Raw genomic sequence first — 20,659 nt, forward strand, 5'->3', positions numbered from 1 at the left:
GCTCAAAGGCAACAAGACCAACTGAGCATGGACTGACACCTCTGAAACTGTGAGTCAAAAGAAATCTTTCCTTATTTTAAGCTGATTTTCTCAGGCATTTTGTAACAGTGATAGAAAGCTGATAACAATACCATGTTATGAAGTGGTTATGAAGAATTAGACAAGATTGCTAATACATGAAACCAATCCCTGGTGCCATATGTGTTTAAAAATACTGTGCTCTGCATTACCTCCAGGATACTTAAAGAACTAAAAAAACTTAACACCAAAAACAAAAACAAAACAAAACAAAACAACAACAACCCCCCCCTCCAAATAACCCATTTGTTTATTGATATAAATGGGCAAAGGAACTGAACAGACACTTCACAGAAGAAGAAATACAAATGGTCAACAAATATATGGAAAAAAATCATCAACATCTCTAGTAATTAGAGAAATGAAAATTAAAAGTACACTGAAGGCTAGGGTTGTGGCTCAGTGATAGAATGAGGCACTGGGTTCAATTCCTAGCACCACAGAAAAATAAATGAATAAAATAAAGGTTTACTAACAACTAAAAAAATATTTTAAAAAAAGGTACACTGAGACTCCATCTCACTCCAGTCAGAATGGCAATCAATTATCAAGATTACAAGTAACAATAAATGTTGGCAAGGATGTGGGGGAAAAGGTATACTCATACATTGCTGGTAAGATTGCAAATTGTTGTAACCACTCTGGAAAGCAGTTTGGAGATTGCTCAGAAAACTTGGAATGGAACCACCATTTGACCCAGTTATCCCCACTCCTTGGCATATATCCAAAGGACTTAAAGTCAGCATATTGCAGTGACACAACCCCATCAATGTTTATAGCAGCTCAATTCACAATAGCTAAGCTATGAATCCAACCTAGGTGCTTTTCAACATATGAATGGATAAATAAAATGTGATATATATATATATATATATATATATATATATATATATATATATATATATATCCATATCCATATCCAGACAATGGACTATTAATCAGCCATAAAAAATGAAATTATGGTATTTGCTGGTAAATGAATGGAACTGGAGACTATAATGCTAAGTGAAATAAGCTAATCCCCCAACACCAAAGGTCAAATGTTCTCTCTGATATGCAGATGCTAACACACAATGGCTAAGGAGAAGGGGGGGGGGGAGATTTCTTTTTTTCTTTTTTTTTTTTTTTTTGGTGTTAGGTATTTTTAGTTCTTTAAGTGTTCTGGAGGTAATGCAGGGAAGAATAGAAGTACTTTGGATTAGACAAAGGGGAATGAAGGGAAGGGTGAGGGGATGGGAATAGGAAAGACAGTAGAATGAATCTGGAATAACTTTCCTATGTTCATATATGGATACATGACCAGTGAAACTCCACACCATATACAACTGCAAGAGTGCAATCTTAATTGGAATAAGTTATGCTCCATGTATGTATAATATGTCAGAATACATCCTATTGTTGAGTATATATAAAAAGAACAAATATAAAATTTTAAAAAATACTGTGTTCTTGCTGGATGAAGTGGCACATACCTGTAATCCCAGTGGCTTGGGAGGCTGAGGCAGAAGGATTGCAAGTTCAAAGCCAGCCTCAACAATAGCAAGGTGCTAAGCAACTTAGTGAGACCCTGTCTCTAAATAAAATACAAAATAGGGCTGGGGATGTGGCTCAGTGGTTTAGTGCCCCTGAGTTCAATCCCCAGTACCAATCAACAACAACAACAACAACAACAACAAAAAACAAACAAACAAAAAAATTGTGCTCTGTATAGGCCTGTACCATCTTATCAGCACAATCCTATCGTCTTTCCAATTATTATGGAAAATTTTTAAATGTAAATACTCTTTATCACATTTACCTAGATGACAGGAGTTCTAAGAACTCCTTTGGAGTCAGATGGACCTTTAAATTTTAATCCCAGCTCTCCCACTTAATAGTGTCTGACTTTGAGCAAATTACTTGACTTCTCCTTAAATTCCACTTTCTTTTTTCATTTGTTAACGGAGGTTATGATATCCATCTCATTGGGTCAGTGAGAGTAAAAGAAACACAGAGGGAAATTGGTGCCAATGGGGCACCATTATCTGTATGTTCTAGGCAAAGAGTGTGGGATAGTGCTTGACAAATCATAGAGATTAATGCATATCAGTTCCTTTTCTTTCATAGGTTTATGCATTTGAATACTCAGCCCCCCCCCTTTTTTTTAAAGAGAGAGAGAGAGAGAATTTTTCAATAATTATTTTCTTGTTTTCGGCAGACACAACATCTTTGTTTGTATGTGGTGCTGAGGATAGAATCCGAACCCCGAACCGCACGCATGCCAGGTGAGTGCGCTACCGCTTGAGCCACATCCCCAGCCCTCAGGGCCCTTTTAAAGGGTCAAAGTCAATTATGTATGTTCTTTCACTGTTGGCTTCTAGATTCAAACTCCAGCTCCTGTACTTCTGAAGTGACTGGGAGAGGGTTCAACTTCTCCTTTCCTCACACACGGGCCTTCTGGGTCTCATTTTCTATTTTGACCCTCTCCACCAGATTACAGAGCTTATATTTTTCTTTGTAGAAAATTTGGAACATTAAATAAATAAAACATAAATGAGAAAACATTACCAGTCTCTCCCTGGAAGACAGCATCATTAACATTTTCGTGTATTTCTTGCTAGACCTTTTCCCCTTTGCTTAAATAAAATTGCTATCATGGAATATGCTCACTTTTCCTTCTTGCTTCAGGACTGCGTTTATGTGATTCTCTTGACTGGCTGGTCTCTTTCTGGCATGGGATACTTTGTCTTCCCTACCCCTTCCTCCTATCCCACCCATCTCTGATGTTTCAGATAAGGTGATGTCTCCCTATTAGGCAATTTTCAAAGCATGCTGCTCTCATTCTAGAGTGTTCCTCACAGCTGGTGACTATATATATTTACTTTTATAATTATGTGAGTAGTATCTGTCTCTACAATTGAACTGTAAATTCCAGGAGAGTAGGATCCTTGTCTAGCTTACCCGTAACTGCATGCCAGGTACCGGCACAATGCTTCACACACAGTATATCCTCAGCACATACTTTCTGAAAGAGCAAGTAAATAAATGAAAAAAAAAATCTCTATTTTCTTTCTGGTATTGGGGATTGACTCCAGGAACACTTTAACCCAGAGCTATATCACCCAGCCCTTTTTATTTTTTGTTTTGAATCAGTGTCCTGCTGTCACAGAGGCTGGTCTCAAACTTGGAACTCTCTTGCTTCAGCCTCTTGAGTATCTGGGATCATAGGCATGGGCCACCATATCCAGGTAAATGAAAAAAATATTGTAGTATCGTTTTAAATGGCTGATTTTAACTGATTGATGACAGGGACATAGATGAGAAGTTCCCTCAGGATTTCTGATAACTCCATGGATTTCTGAAGCAGCTTCTCAGGATGGGAGGACTTCAGCAAACCCAGGAGATGCATATTTTCCTTTTTGCTCTGCCAGTTACTCGAATATTCAGCAAGTCTCTGGCTGTCATGGAGCCTCATTTTCCTTATTTGCTCTTCTTCTGTCGCTGAGAACATCACATATCGAATAAATTAATACATAGGAAAACTCTTTTCACCTGGTAAAGGGCCCATATAAATATATAGAAGAAACCGTCCAAAAGACATTTGCTTGATTGATAGTCACCTTCAAATTGTTTTTTTCAAGATCATTTCACATTTTAAAGATTAAAAGTTAGAAATAATTATGAGTCTAAATGTTTTAAGTAGCCAAAATACATCAACTGCTATTTATTCCTTAAAAGTAGAAATTGTAGAGTTTGTTACAGTTGTGTATTTAAAGATCACAATAAAAAATTCTGTTGTGACAACACAAACTTAGATTTATGTGTCTTTCAAATTTCAATAGGTTGATGCTGTCAAAATAATTTTGACAGATTAATCAATGAATGTAAATGAAATAGATCATTTAAAATACCTTAGTTTTTGAATATACTATCCCTTACTCAACAGGAAAGAGATTTGGTAAGTTCTGGAGTTTCCAAAATAGAGCTAATATTTTTGTGATGTGATTTAGTGTTCATATCCCATATAGGCAGGATGGGGATGTAGCTCAGTGGTGTAGCATTTGCCTAGCATACTAGAGGACCTGGGTTCAATCCCCAGTACCTAATGAAAACTACCATGGTTTTACCTTTGAAACCAAAGATGAGTTACCCAAAGGACCACCTACAGAGATGAGGATTTAGAGAGGAGAATGACATCTTATGTCTTAGTCATCCAACCAGCCAATCTGACTTCAGTGCCTATGAAAATAAGGGAATGGAGAATTCAAATGAGATAATGAGGCTGATGATTGAGGCAGAGTAGCATCCTATCTCCATTTTGTGGCATGGCAATGCTGTGTGGGTCTCCCAGGGGTTGAAAGGGAAAGTAGTTAGACTTGAGCTTACTTGCCAGTACCCTACTCAAGAGGCTGTGGTCATAATGCCAGGAGTAGCATTGAAGGGGGCAGTAGGACAGCAAAGTGGGAACTGGTATTTCCTTATCAGGAAACTCTACCATTGGGAGACCCTACAGGAGTCCTTAAAGAACTCTCAGAGATACCTGATGGAAGAGTCAGTGTTAGGGTGCCTGCTACACAGAGACTGGTCAACAGCATTGGCCAAGAGAAGACCATCACTAAAGCATTGAAGGGAGACCCTTGTTCCTTTATATCTCTGCCTCTAGTACAAGTCCCCATCCAAAGGGAAGAAAGGAGACCATACCCCTTCTCCATTTCAGTCCCTCATTCCAATGCCTGAGCCACATGCAAGGTTAGAGGAACTGAAAATGAGATTTTAAATGGATCTGGGCTTCTTACTAATGAAGTCAATTCAAAACTGCCATTAAGAGATGAAGGGAGGGGGCTGCGGATGTGGCTCAAGTGGTAGCGCTCTCGCCTAGCATGCATGCGGCCTGGGTTCGATCCTCAGCACCACATACAAACAAAGATGTTGTGCCCACCGATAACTAAAAAATAAATATTAAAAAAAAAAGAGAAATGAAGGGAGATTCAGTGGATCAGGGTTAAGACAGTAACGTCAGAAAGAAAGGCATTTTATATTTGCACTCTACTTAATTTAAGCTGCTTAGAATGAATCTTACATATGCCTTATTAAAAATGGACATAACATATGCATAGTGAAATACATAAAATAATCATAATTTACCTGGGCAGTTTTGCATCCTTTTGAAATATGCAAAAAGTTTTATGCGATTATGTTTTTAGGAACTAAGTTAACATAAAATCCTTCATTTATGTATATCTACGTGATGATATTCAGAAAACATGGGCCACCAAAAAAGGTAATCCTTTCTTCTGATTTTTCCTTTTGCCAGTTTATGTACCAGTATGAATATATGTTATTTCCCAGCCAGGTAATTTCACTTATTCATAACAAGTCTTGATGGACAGACTGATAGATTTAATCAAACAAGCAATATTTAATGAGTGCCTTTTCTAATAACTACCATAAGAATTAGAGTATGTAGAAAGGCCCCTACTCTCAAGAAAGATACAATCTAAATAGACATATACTCAGTAGAGACAGGGCAGGGATAAGTGCCAAATGAATTGGAAGCGATAGTACAAGTATTGTATGAATTTAGATAACATAGAGATCTTCTTGCATTGGTTGCAAGTCAGAAAAGACAAGGCTTAAATGATGCCATCAAAGATGGGCAAGTTGGCAGAGAATAAAGAGCTGCTACATGAGTAAACAGGAAGAGATCTGGACGGTTTGGAAGTTGCATGTGGGAGCATTGGATCCCCTGAAACAAATTCTGCATCATCCCACTTTTCTTTGCAAGTAATCTTAAAAAATCTTAAAAAAAAATCAAAGGGGGATTTATTGGTTCGGGTCACTGAAAAGGACTAGAAGCAGAGTGGGCAGGAGTAGATCAGGTAGGGTTATAGCTCTGGTTTTTCTGTGCTCCTCAGAGCCCTCTCTTTACTTTTAGTCTGATCTTTTTAAGGAAGTTGGGGCCTAGCCCTACGTGATGGAGATTAGGGCCTACTTTTTCTTCAACAAATGGTGCTGGGAAAACTGGAAATCCATATGCAACAAAATGAAATTGAATCACTATCTCTCACCATACACAAAAGTTAACTCAAAATGGATCAAGGATCTAGGGATTAAACCACAGACTCTGTATAGTTTTTTGTGACATGACTGCTGGGTTCTCCCAGAGCAAATGATGAGAAAGAAAAGGAGCAAGAGAGCCTAATATGTTATAATGTAATCTCAGAAAGTGACATATGATCACTTCTGCCCTATTTTGTTGATCATAAGTGCCACTGCTGGTACTTTATAAAGAAGGAATTATTCAAAGGTATAAACATCAGGGGCTGGAATCATTGGGGGCCTTTTGGAGGTAGGCTATCACACCTGGCCTATCTGATTCCTTGCTTATAAACAGAAGGAGCTTCTTTTCACCATTGAACAAAAGATCCCAGATTTTCTCTGAGTTTATGTGATCCTTAAACCACAGTGACTTGGAGTATAGCAGATCCTGAATCACTTAGGTCTTGGTTATGAGCCGATATCTGTTGGAAGGGGGATAGGCTAACAATGACTGCCTGGACAACTTAGAATATACCTAGAGCTAGAGATGTGTATTACTGCTACTCAAACAGCAAAATTGATCTACAGAAGAGGGTGGATAATATGTTGATCCCTCTACAGTCTATCTTAGACTACACAGTGTCTGTGAATATACACCCAGCTACCCAAATACTTTCCTGGCAGTTGTAACCCCTCTGTAAAGGGAGATGATCAAAATTGAATTCAAGCTCAAGTCCAGGATCTCTGGGTATTGTCTCTTCCTCCTCATTAGGTTTGGGTTCAACTCTTTACAGTCTAGTGATTTTAATGAGTCCATTTCTACCACAACCAGTGTAAAATTGTAGAGAAAGAACAAGATAATGTCAATAAAACTCTTGCTGGAAAAAAGACAGACTGGAATACTATACATAGTTTTTCCTGGTCCTCAACAAATACCATATCCTCCTGGATAGGATATTCCCTACAGGATAGGATAGAACAGATTTCTCTGTAAGAGAGAGAATCTGGGTAGAGAGGACAGAAAGTGAGATGGCAGCCATTAATTGCTGCCAGATTGGGAGGGCGTTTGGAACTTTAGCCTGTAGGCAATGGAGAAAGAAAATCATCGAAGGTTTTTTGAGTAGGGTAGTGACATGATCAAAATTTCTCTGGAAAACTTAATTTGGAAGCACTATGCAGTATAAAATCCATAAATCCCCTTTAAAGAATGTCCTGGGGACAAGTTTCCTCACATAAACTGAAAGTGATGCTTGAAAAAGCAATGCTAACAGATTCCACAGTAAAAGTCCATGTATAACCCAGGCCTCTGTCTTTCCAAATAGGAATTATTATAAGTTGTTTCTAGGCACCTACAGGGAACAAACAGGGTGGTTCATGTTGTAGCACTTCCCTGGCATTAATTCCAAACTAGAATGAGTAAGCTTTTAAGACTCTTTAGAAAACGTTTGTCATAAAAGGTGAACTTTGTAGGTAGAGAGTAACTGGGACTAAGTTTAAGTAGCAAAAATAAGAAAGGAATTACTAGGGAAAGCATTTTTGGATAACGATAACGCTTCATTTTCCTGTGTGTCGTAAAGGAAATAATAAAGAAAAGATCGCTTAAATTGTTTTATTATGATAAGTTTTATGCAAGCTAGCTGATTAAAAGTTTGTGTGAACTGTGAAGTATTAGTACTTTAAAAGGGAACCAGGTTGTGGGGTAAGAGAAGTTGTGAGTCTAGAGTACCATCTGCTATTGTCGGGGGTGGGAGGAGTTGCTAATTCAGAATATGAAGGAACCTCCTCTCATAGTGATAAAGCTTTGGTATTTCTCCTTGGATGGTCTGGAAGGAATCCAGGATGCAACATGGTAGAAACACTTTATTTCTCTTTGAAATTTCAGATATTAAGACTTAATTTGCACTTGACTTATTCCTGAGAAACATGATGGAAATACCTCCCACCAATAAAGTTGTGTTATTTCTCTAGTCTACAGAATTGAGTATGGGGTGGGTAAAATGTATAAAAGAAAACATTTTTTTGAGGTAGGAATAGATTCATCATTGAGGTTGCCTGCCAAATTCAGAATTAGATAGTGGAAAAATTCTATTTATTTTGAGTTTGTGAATCTGCCAGCAAACAGTTGGGAAAAATAAAGACCAGCCAGATGAGGACTTGGGTTATGGAATGAACCATAGATGACATATGACTGAAATTTTTAAGAGAAGAATATAGTTTTTCCTACTTTCATTTCCTGTTTTTTAGACTCCTTAATAACTTTGATTTGCAACATGCATTTCTGTTGTAATAGTTGTAGTGGCAAATGGAAAACTCTGCACATTGCAGTGTTGAAATCAACCTTAAGGGTCAGGAAATTGAAAATTTCATATTTCCATAGTAACACTAATTTAGTCAGATCACACATGTTGCTTCTGAGCCATTAGTTTACTCTTATGATGTTAAAAGAACATAATATTTACTCTGTAATGTGGTTAAGTTAATGTTACAATGCAAAACACTTCAATATTTTCTGCCCACACATTGGAATTCCTTTTATTATGGTAGGTTTGATATCTGATTACTTGTACTGTTTTGGAAAATGCAAAAATGTTGTAATAGCTCTTAAAAACGTTTTTGAAGATAATTAAACAGGAAATCATGACTATATCACAACTTAGAAAGATTATGAGATAAAGATGAACAGGATTTCTAAAGTTTGCTCTAGAACTTTCTGCTGACTTTTTTTTTTTTTTTTTGAAATGGGTCTCTATGTTCCCAGGCTGGTCTTGAACTCATAATCTTTCTGCCTCAGCCTCCTGAGTAACTGAGATTACAGGCATGTGCTGCCATGCTCAGCTTTTGCCAATTTTAAAATAATTTATTTGGATCTTCATCTGGGTGGCTTTGACTTGATCAACGTTTTCACAGTTATCATATTTTCTATGGTTTACCCTTGGTGTTTGTTAAGAATTTTTCCCCAAGTCTTTTTGTGAATTCCTAAATTTGTGAATACTACTGTTTATTGGCTGACTTTTGAGGCCCAAGAAGACTTTCCCTCCATTACTTTCTTGGATTTGCTACAAAGATAATGAATGATCCATATGAAGGACAAATCTGCCTTCTCATTGGGCTCTCTTCTGGTGCAAACACGGGTCTCATTTTTATGATTGGCTCTCATATACCAGTCTCCAATTGTGTGGTTCAAATTTACTTCTTAGTAAAATGACAAAATGGTATATGTCATATCTTGGAGACCATTCATGATTATCACATTGATTTTTCAGCTGTTAAACAACATTGCAATCCTGGGATAAATCTTCCTTGGTCAAAGTGTCTAATTCTTTTTATATGTTGCTGGCTTTGATTTGCTAATATTTTGTGGTGGCTTTTTCTGTCTATATTCATAAATGACATTGGTCTGTAGTTTTCTTTGATACCCATGAATATCAGAGTGTACACTGTCTACCCAAATTCCCATTCAGTTCACACAAATTAATAAGAACAAATCTAATCAAAAAGAAAATCGTGCTTTTTGGTATTGTGAGCATTAATACAATTTATTTGGTTGACTGGACTGTTCACTGCTTGATTCTCTGGTAAGAAATGTTGAGGGATTAAATTAAATTCAAGGAGTATTTATGGGGGCTGAACTCAGTGGCAGAGTGCTTGCTTAACGCATGTGAAGCACTGGGTTCTATCCTTAGCACCATATGAAAATAAACAAATAAAATAAAATTAAGGCATTCTGTCCATGTATAATTACAAAAAAAGAAAAAAAATGTTTGTGGAATGCCTACTAAGCTAGGCCTGGGCTAGGTACTTGGGGTGTATTAATGAGTAATGAATAGTAGTAGTTGTAGCAGAGTAGCTATAATTTTTATGATGAGTGAGAATATGTGGATTTGACTCCTATCTCTTCTTCCTAACCTATAGGGCACAGGCAAATCACTTCACTTACGTTTCCTCATCTGTGAAATATGTCTACTAAAAGCACGTTAAATTCATAGGATTGCTGTGAAGATTAAGAATACCCATAAATTGTGCCTAGTACTTAGTAATCACCAGATGTAATGTAGTTATCATTAGCTATTATTACTATTTCTTGCTTTTCATGTGCCAGAAATTAGATAGAATATTTCATTTACTTCTCATAATAACCATGTAGAGGAGGTCAGTGCTACCTCCATTTTTAGAGCTGAGAAATTGGGGCTTAGAGAGGTGAACTTGCCTGAGATTGCTGATACGGTGAAGCAGAAATCACATCCAGAATATGCCTAACTGACAAGTAGTGCTCAAGTACTTTACGTAGCCTTTCCCTGGCTGAAAGAAACTCTCGCCCAGTTTTTCCAGGAAGCCCTGTCCAATAACTAGTTTAGGTTCTTCAGAGTTTCCAGTGGAGATCTTTTGGTGCCATATTCCAATGATTTGTTCCCTTAAAGTTAATTTTAAAAAAGTTTAACCCAAATGCCATCTATTGTGCTTGAACTCTTGTTTCTTCCTTAGTACAAAGAAGAAACACACCCACCCATATGACAACTTGAATTCCATTCATCCAGTATTTTCTCCTGTATTTATTTAGAAGATTCATTGTTCAATGTGGGGAAAGCAAACTATATATAAAAGTTTGTTTTTCTTGATTACTCTGTAATGTTAAAAATCTCAGCTAAGGGGCTGATATTTTTGCTGCTTATTGAATTCTCTTTTCTGCCCTTGATTTGGGCCCTTGTTTCAACATTATTTTGGGAGAGAAAGGTACAAATTATATATAAAAGCTTTGCTTTTTCTGGACTGCTTTTTTAAGGTTAAATGGCTCAGTTAAGGATATTTTGTTGCTTGTTTGGACCCTTTTTCTGTACTTGATTTTGATCCTTGTTTGATGAGATATTATTTTCCAGGGTCTCCTGACCACCTATTCGTGAATTAGTCCCCACTTTGCTGTGGTTTTTTAAAATTCCCTCAGTTTTCACACCACATGAAGGTCATATGAGGTCATGAGAAGGCGGGAAAGGGGCCAATAAATGTGCATCCCAAGGTGTAAACATTTGGGGTTAAAGTTAGTGCACAATTTTTGTGTAGAAATAGTTTTTATATAGTTAAAAAAAGCTATACATAATGCTGGGGGGAAAAGATGCTGCGACTTCAGATGTTGAGGAATCAAGAGGAAGGAGTTAAGTAGACTAAGGCAAACAGAAGTGGTGGGAGGGTAGCTAATGTGCTTATTCCAAGGGACATCCCAGGGCTTAACAATAATCTTACATGCCCTTCAGGGTGATATTGCAGGGAAAAAATCCTGCTTTTAAAGAGAAGAAATTATTCACTATTTCTTTCATACTATGAAGTGACTCTTATGAGGCAATGTTTTTAAGCCTAGATCAGGGGATTAGGCTTGTTTTCTCCCTCTCAAAAGAAGGCCTTAGGAGGAATATATCCTTACAATTTAAGTTTCTGTGACAGTTGGGTGAATTCATAAAAACAGACAACTTTGTGAACAGGGAAAAATATCTTAAAGGAAAAAAAAATTCCGGCGTGTAGCAAGTCTGAAACACAGCTGATTATCCACCCAGTGGCCAGATACGTTTTTTTCCTGAGGGATTTCCTTGTGTTTATTCCGCTAGCATTTATTCATTCCTGAGTTTTGGGGTGGCCCTTCTGTGAAGTGTTTCCTCATCCCAGCTGTCATGATGTTTAATCTAGAGTTGCCAACTTTGGATCTGGCGGTTCCAGGACACAGGGTGAGGAAAGCAAAGCTTTCCAGTATTTGTGAATCCTATCCCCCACCCGTGTTGAAATTAGTGCTTAAATCTCTGGTCAGTCCCGAGTTGTTTTCAACCCCAGCTTCATCTGATCTTTCCCAGAATAGCAGAACTATTACTAATGATAAAGATCCATGAACACATCCAGAGTTCACATTACTTATGCATCATACAAACTCCAATTAATTTCTCTTTTTCTTTCCTATTCCTCCCTTCCCTTCCATTCAAGTAAATTATGATTTTTTTTTTGGTGTGAAATATTTACTTGTTTTTTTTCAAGGTAAAAATTAGATTATAGTTATTAAACTAAGTAGGGTGCTTTTTAAAATTTTCTCCCCTTAGGAAAAATAGGATGATCTTTTAACAGGCAAATCATCTGGTTTGATCTTCATGTTAGTTCATGACATGGCTTGACACTTTTTATATAAGGGAAGTCATGGCTTTTCATTTTAGAAATACACAAAGGTGGTTGCTCTTGGCTCCCTCCTGCCCTGGGCCTGATTGTTTCATGTTAAAGAGGAATGGTCCTGACTGGTCCTATGTTTTATGCCTCACCGGCTGCCAGACAAGGCAGAAAAGGAAGTAGGCATAAGTAGAATTAGTACTTGAAGGCAGGGCACAAATTTAGAAGAAACAGTTTCCTTATCCAAATATAAATTTTACTATCTTATTACAGGTTGCTTTCCTCTGGGCCATTCAACAATACTATTATACTATGAATGAATCTTTCTTTGGCAATGGAATGTATTTAGGAGATCTAATGGTGAAGTAGCAAAATGCTCTTTGGCCCTCTTCTCTCCTAGCTATTTTGTACAATGTAGCCAGTCCCACGTGGCTTTGTTTAAGTACTGGACCCTCAGAACCCCCACAGATTTGCTTTTAGGCAACACCAATGCTTTGAATCTTTTCTTCAACCTTATTATCTATGTTTAGGATGGATGTGCACTGACCTAAAATAGTTAAGTGTCACCTTTCCTTATGTTATATCTGCTCCCAGCGACATATAGTGGTTAACTTTCTGGACAATAATTAGCATAAATATAATATGTCATAATTTAATAAAAAATATTTTAGAAAATTTCTTATCCCCAAAGAAACTCTTTTAATATGTATGACAAATTAGTGGACATTTGCATATTATGGATCAGCATCCTTAAATCAGAAAAATTATTTGGCATTTGTTTTTTTGGGATTGGCTAATTTCATTTAGCATTATATTCTCCAGCGTCAACCGTTTACCTGCAAATGCCATGATTTTATTTTCTTTTATTGCTGAATAATATTCCATTGTGTATATACACCACATTTTCTTTATCCATTCATCTACTGAAGGGCATCTGGGTTGGTTCCACAGTTTAACTATTGTGAATTGTGCTGCTATAAACATTGATGTGGCTTTGTCTCTATAGTATGCTGTTTGTAAGTCCTTTGGGTATAGATGGATGAATGGGATAGCTGGGTCAAATGGCAGTTCTGTTCCCAGTTTTCCAAGGATTCTCCAAACTGCTTTCCAAATTGGCTGAACCAATTTGCAGTCCCACCAGCAATGTATGAGTATACCTTTTTCCGTACATCCTTGCCAACACTTATTGTTGTTTGTATTCTTAATAGCTGCCATTCTTACTGGAGTGAGATGAAATCTTAGAGTAGTTTTGATTTGCATTTCTCTAATTGCTAGAGATGTTGAACATTTTTCATATATTTGTTGATTGATTGTATATCCTCTTCTGAGAAGTGTCTGTTTAGTTCCTTGGTCCATCTATTGATTGTTTTTTTTTGTGTGTGTGTTAAGGTTTTTGAGTTCTTATGTAGAGATTAGTGCTGTATCTGACATGTATGTGGTAATAATTTGTTCCCAATTAGTAGGTTCTCTATTCACCTCACTGATTGTTTCTTTTGCTGAGAAGAAGTTTTTTAGTTTGAATCCATCCCACTTATTGAATCTTGATATTGATTCTGGTGCTATAGGAGTCTTATTGAGGAAGTTGGGGCCTAATCCCACATGATGGAGATTTGGGCTTACCTATTCTTCTAATAGAGGCAACTAGGGTGCAAAATTTAAGAAAACACTCATTTTAAAAGTTTGAAATTGAAATTGAAAATGTTTACAATAACATAAAAAATCCTAAAATCCTTAGTGATGAATCTAATAAAGTGTGCTTAAGATCTTTATGCTGAAATCATAAAAAATTGCTAATAGAAATTAATGACAATTTAAGTTCATGAGCAGATATACTCTTCATTAATTAAAAGACCTAAATTCTCTTAAATTGATCTAAAGATTACATTCAAACTACATTAATTTCTCAAGTGCACTTTTTATGATAGAAATTTATAAATTTATTTTGGAAAGTAAAAAAAACTAGAAGAAGCAAAATAATTTTAAAATAAAACAATAAAGATGACTCATACTATTTGATTTCAGTCGTCATTCTAAAGCTGCAATAATTAAGACACAGAATACGGCATAAACTGATTGCCTTTATGAAAATCTGGAAAGAGAAAAACTTAGGAGAACAGAATCAGATTTTAGTTTAAGCAAGAGCTAGTTTTGAGGGAAAGAGAATATTTGCAAAATGGAACTAGGGAACATTTTTGGATGTTGATGATATTCTGTATTTTGATTGGCATCTAGGTTATACAATTTGTATATTTGGCCAATTTCGTAAACTATATTCTTTAAAAGAGTATATACTGTGTACATTGGGCATTAGTAAATCTGACTTTTTAAAAAATGTGTCAATGGAGGAATGTGGATTTCATTAAACCTGGAATTGACTGATTATAAAATAAAAAAGAAAAGAAAAATCCAGATTCCTGTGTTGTTTTTGCTATATTATTCTAAGTCTGTTTTATGCTTGGCAACATATTCTCTTGCTCATATTTCACCTCATCTTCATTATTTATGTCTTTGTTTTGGAAGAAAAAAAATCTTTCCTTCTAAATATAAAGTAAAAAAGTTGAAGTTCTGATAAAGTTTTGTTGTGTTTTAAAGAATGAGAGTAGGAATCTTCGTTTGATACAATGGAAAATCTTTATAAGATCTGAGTCACATTTATATTATTTTATCGACTTATTCTTCAAATATCAAGTATGGTGAAATCCTTCATCAATAGCAGTTTGCCTTTTTAAATGTTGATCTTTTGGGTCTGAGTGAAGCTAAAAAAAATAATGGAAAGTTTTTTATGAAGCTTATGTGGAGTTTATTTGAATATTTGACTTATAAACTAGGGATTACTTCTTCAAATTCTTATGTTTAAAAAAATATACTTTGTCTATCATATACCAGTTTTGTAAAAATGAATTTCCAAGAACTGAAGAAAATCATTTAAAAATATTCAAATGTATTTCTTAAATTGTATACTCATATAAAGCTTCATTATTTTATTTAGTATTAAGGAGCTATATTGATCAAAATATTAAAGCTATTTTTGGTTTGTTTACTCATTTTCAGTTGTCAAAATAAGTGTAATTGGAAACAGCTGCCTTCAAATTATTTTTGACAACAATTTACTTTCAAATCTAAAATGAATAACTTTATGAAAATGGAACTTGTCTAATTATTATTTTTACTAGCATATATATTCAGATTTCTGCTCTGCAAATTAGGAGATAACTGAAACCAGAAACTGATTATTTTAAAACATGTACTATAGTTTTACGAAAAGACATTTGCCATGGCTTCTTCAGTTTTCTAAATTGGTTAGCTTCTCATTTGGCAATTTTATACATTTTAACAGATTTCACTCTTCTTTGGTATGATTAAAATGTGGCAGAAGACAAATGAAGTGTTTCTCTGCCCTTTTAATCTTGTCTTCAAGCTACATTTAAGCTTCTTTTCATTTTCAAAACAGCTTAATAATGTGATTTGTTGTTATCAAGAGATTTAAAAATTTCCCATGCTTTATAAATTTTGTGACCAAATAAGTACATTTATTTTCATAGTTCCAGGATTAACTTACTGCACACTAAATGAGCTCTTGATCAAATTTAGAAATTATAAAACGATTGTAAATAGTTTTAAAAATACCCGTTCAATATAAAATTCTTACTACAAAATTTTATTCTAAATTTATCCCTTTAGCCCTTCTAATTTGTTTTAGAATTTTAAAAAGAAATACTGCATGCATTTCTTTTTCTTCCTTTAGCAGAATCTGGCCAAGACCAGAGGAAAGATAAGCAAAATTCCTTAACATATATTTGAAAGAATGGAAGTACTGATTTCACTGCTCATGCTAGGATTTCATTCCTCTGCATGCAATTACATAACTCATCAAGATTTGGGCTCCAGAGAACTTCGATTTTCCATGGCAATATGGTATGGCATTAAGTACACTGGACTGTGGGTTGATGGCCCTATATTTCCCACATTGCTTTTCTTTAAGTCAGTTTCTCTGGTCTCATTCCCACCCCTCCCACCCCTCATGCATATACCGAGAAGGATGAATTGGATGACTTTCCTGCTTTTGCTTTCTTTTATATTTTAGAATCTTTGCAACACAATCCACAACTGAGCCACTCTCATGTACCCTACTCTGTCTTCAAGCACTTTGCTTTTCCCTCAAGGTCCACCCTTGTACATGACCATACTCACTGACTACAGATGACAGAGAGCGACATGAATAGTACATCGCAAACCATAGTCAAAGCAAAACAGAACAAAACAAAATGCAAGAACATTGTCTACTATGAGCCCTGAAATGATGAACCTGTTTTTGAGAGCTTTCTGGAAAGTTCTTGTTGGAAGCTATTTTACCCCTACTTCTACCATCTAAAGATAGATGGCGATGCTTGCCCATATGCCAACCATGTGAGGAAATAGTTGCTTTTGCCCAGAAGGAATAGATTTCCTATTACCTTGGTGATCTTGCATCTTTTCCTACAAATATCTGCTCTATTCTTTATTTGGGGAGTTAATCCTTTTAATGACTATATTCCATCATGAGGCATTAGAAGTGAAAATACTTTTATTAATGCTTTTGTTTCTGAGTTTTCCTTTCATGCTGCACACTTAATGTCCAAGGTCTTGCTTCTTCTGCTTCTGAAAAGGATGTGTTCTTCCTCTTTTAAAAGACTACTTCCTGCGCTTGTATCTTCCAACTTCTGGAAGATTGTTCTTTTTTTTTTTTTCTGACCAAACACTTGTTGCTTTAATTTTTTTTTTCATTGTAGTTTTCCTATCTGTTTAAAATCCTCATTGCCTTTCTTTTGTTTTTATTACTCTCATGGTCCTTTCCTTCAGTTCACCTTTTTTATTACCCAAAATCTTATAAGAACCATGTTTGGGTTCTTTGCTTTAATCTAGAGGCATTCAGAAATTCCACAACCAGTTGTAGCCTGACTTCTGCCTGAACAATCTAAGGAAAGCACTCTCGTAAAGTTGACCTAAAAGTGTTATTGAACAAAGTAACTTTCTTTCAGGTCGTCTTACCTGCTGTTGGCCAAATTCTGAAACTTTTCTCTTTTGACTTCTTTATATTATATTTTCCTGGTTTTACCACCTCTCTGCTATCTCCTTTTCTATCTAATCTTTATTCTTCTTTAACTTTAGTTGTTCCTCAAGGATCTGATCTTGTCATCTTTTTTTTTTTCCTTTTTCCTAATTTTTATCAAATTTCAGGCTTTTTCTATTGAGATTCACTCTTTGCTCTATATGGCTGGTCCCCAAATCTGTATTTATAGTTCAGTCTTCTTTACTAAATGAATCTCTCCCTTTTTCCCTTCAAATTTATTATCTAACAGGTCCACAACTACATCACCAGGAAATTTCAGCATTTTCTTGGTACCTCAACATCATTATGTGAAAAATGGAATTTGTCACCTAAATGATTAGATCTGACTACCTCATGTGGCCCTTTTTTGAATTAATGATAGGAACCGTCATAGGAGTCACCCAGGATTGAGTTGATTTTTCTCTCAGCCTGTTCTTGGCTCTGCTGACTAATTGCTAAGTTGTGTGAAGTTTACCTTCCTATGAGCTCTCATACTTATCCAGTTCTAAAGATGTAATTCAATTTTGAGTCTTATGTCTTACATTTCTCTTGCCTTCAGACTGTTCCATGCTGCTGCCAGCTTAACCTCCCTGAAGCTCAGGTCTGATACTGGTCAAAAATTCTCTGGTCATAATTCCCTGGTCAAAAACTCTTCAGTGATATGTCCACTTATGGCTCTTAGAGGGGTCTTCTTTCAGAATCACAAGCCTCTTTCTTAAGTAATTGATGTATTTATTTTCCTCCAAACCATGTGGACTTTGAATATTTTTATTTTGTGAAATATAGCACAAGAAAAACTGTATAAAAGTCATATATATGTTTTAACAAATATTTGTAAAGTGAACACCCTTGTAAGCTGTCCCCCCAGGTCAATATATAGACATTACTGACATATAGGGAACACCCTTTGTCTGTCTTCCCATTTATCTTGCTCTCAATCCCACATGCCTTTTCTTCCTTCAGAGAAAATCACTATCCTGACATGTATAGAAGTAGTTTCCTGTTTTTCTTTATAATCTTACCACTTGAGTATATATCCATAAACAATATGGTTTGCATTTCCCTGGTCTTGGCCTTTATGTAGATGGAATCATTACTGCATGTGTTATTTTTTTTTCTACTGGACTTATTAAAAAAATTAGTCATGCTGTTATTTGTAGTTCATTCTCATTCTTATTAAGACCACAGCCAATCCATTCTAATGAAGATAGATTATTGAATTGTTTTCAGTTTTTAGTACTGATGAACACTGCTTCTGTGAATTTTTTTTGTATGTGTATTATGCCACGTGAATGTCAAAGGTAAAGATTTGAGAGTAGAATTTCAGAGTCATAAGGTAAACATATCTTTGGCTTGATTAGATAATACAACACATTTTTAAATAATTTGCACAAATTTGCACCATTCACATCAGTTTCTAATGCTCCAGATTTTCATAGTTTCATAATATTATGAAACATATACAGTTTTGCTCATTTGATAGATGAGTAGTGAGTGGTATTTCATCATGGTTTTAAGATGTATTTTCCTGTCATATAATGAACATTTTAAAATACAGCACTGGTCATTAGGGTTTCCCCTTTAGTGAAGTGTTTGAGTCTTTTCACTAATTTCACCCCTGGGATATTTACATTTTCCTTGTGTTTTGTAGGATTTTCTTTTTATCTGGATATCAGTTCATGTCAGCTATATTTGTTGCAAATATCTCTTCCCACTGAGGGTTGACTTTTTGCTCTATGTTGTCTTTTCTAAATAAAAGTTCTTTTTTTTAAATTTAATTTATTAGTTGCTTTCATCATGTGTGCTTTTTGTGTTTGTTTAGGAAATCCTCCCTTAGTCCAATGTCAAGAAGAAGCTGTCTTGTTTGTATTTTATCCTAAAATACATTGGGGTTTTACTTTCATATATGTTATGAAAGAAGTGTCTAATTTCATTTTTTTAAATTGTCCCCGTACTACTTATGGGAAGGTCCTTTTCATCCCCACTGTTCTGCAGTGCCATCTCTGTCATAAATCAAGTGTCACACAAGTTAGGTTTTGAGAGTGGGAATTGTCTTTTCTGTTCTAGTCATCTGTTTCTTTGTCCCTGTGCCACGTTCTTGATTATTGCAGCTTTACAATACTACATGTCTTGATGTCTAATAGAATAAGCTTTCCTCTTCATTTCTTCTTATCAAGAGTGCTATTATGGGCTGGGTTATGTCCCCTCCAAAAAGATGTTGAAGTTCTCAGTACCTCACAGTGTGACTTGGAAGTAAGGCCTCTGCAGGTGTAGTTAGTTAGATGAAGGCATACTGGTGTAGGATGGGCACCCAATCTACAATGAATGATGTCCTTATATATTGAGGATCCTGTGAAAACAGAGACATGGGGAAAATGTATGTGATGATGAAGGCAGAGATTGGAGTTAGGCAGCTACAAGCCAAGGAAAGCCAAAGATTTCTAGGCAATCACCAGAAGCTAGGAAGAAGGAAGGAAGGACTCGTTGCAGACTTCAGAGGAAGCATCAACCTAGTAATCTCTTGATATTGGACTTGTAGTCACCAGAGCTGCAAGGTTATTGTTATTATTTGAATGTGAGGTGTCCCTCAAAAGCTCATATGTGAGACAAATGCAATAAGGTCTGGAGGAGAAATGATTGGGTGATAGCCTTAAGTCAATCAGTGAATTGATCTCTGATGGGATTAACTGAGTGACAACTTAAGGCAGGTGGGGTGTGGCTGGAGGAAGTGGTTCATTGGAGATGTAGCTGTGGGGTATATATTTTGTATCTGGAGAGTGGAATCTCTCCCTGCTTTTGATCTCCATGCAAGCCACACTTTTCCACCGTGATGTTCTGCCTCACCTCCAGCCCTGAGGAATGGAGCCAGCCTTCTATGGACTAAGACCTCTGAAACCGGGAGCCCTCAAATAAACTGTTCCTCCTTTACATTTGTTCTGGTTGGGTCCTTAAGTCACAGCAGTGAAAGAGCTGACTGAAACAGTAATAAACTTGGGTCGTTTTAAGCCAGTACTACCCAGTTTGTGATACTTTGTCACAGCATGCCTAGGAAACTAATACAAGTGCCATGACTGTTTTTTTTTTCTCCAATTTCTATATACATTTTAGAAGTGGTTTGTCAAGTTCCATAAACATTTGTGATTTTGCTAAAATCATATGAATCTGTAAATAAACCTAGGTAGACATACCATCTTATAAATATGGAATGTTCTAATCCTTGAATGCACTATTCCTCTCTATTAGGTTTTCTTTAATGTCTTTCCATGAAGTTTTAATAATTTTCTTTATAAAGACCTTGAACACCTCTTATTAGAATTATTCCTAAGAAGTTTGTAATTT

General features: G+C 35.9%; 1 non-coding gene across 1 annotated transcript; it reads left to right on the forward strand.

Moving 5' to 3' along the window:
• The first annotated feature begins 14,912 nt into the window (after positions 1-14,912).
• On the forward strand, positions 14,913-14,985 carry LOC143380823 (small nucleolar RNA SNORD56). The gene has a single exon (XR_013088699.1). It is a non-coding gene; the product is annotated as a small nucleolar RNA SNORD56 (small nucleolar RNA).
• Positions 14,986-20,659: the final 5,674 nt, after the last annotated feature.

This window comes from Callospermophilus lateralis, chromosome 14 (genome assembly GCF_048772815.1).
Source record: "Callospermophilus lateralis isolate mCalLat2 chromosome 14, mCalLat2.hap1, whole genome shotgun sequence".
NCBI lineage: Eukaryota > Metazoa > Chordata > Mammalia > Rodentia > Sciuridae > Callospermophilus > Callospermophilus lateralis.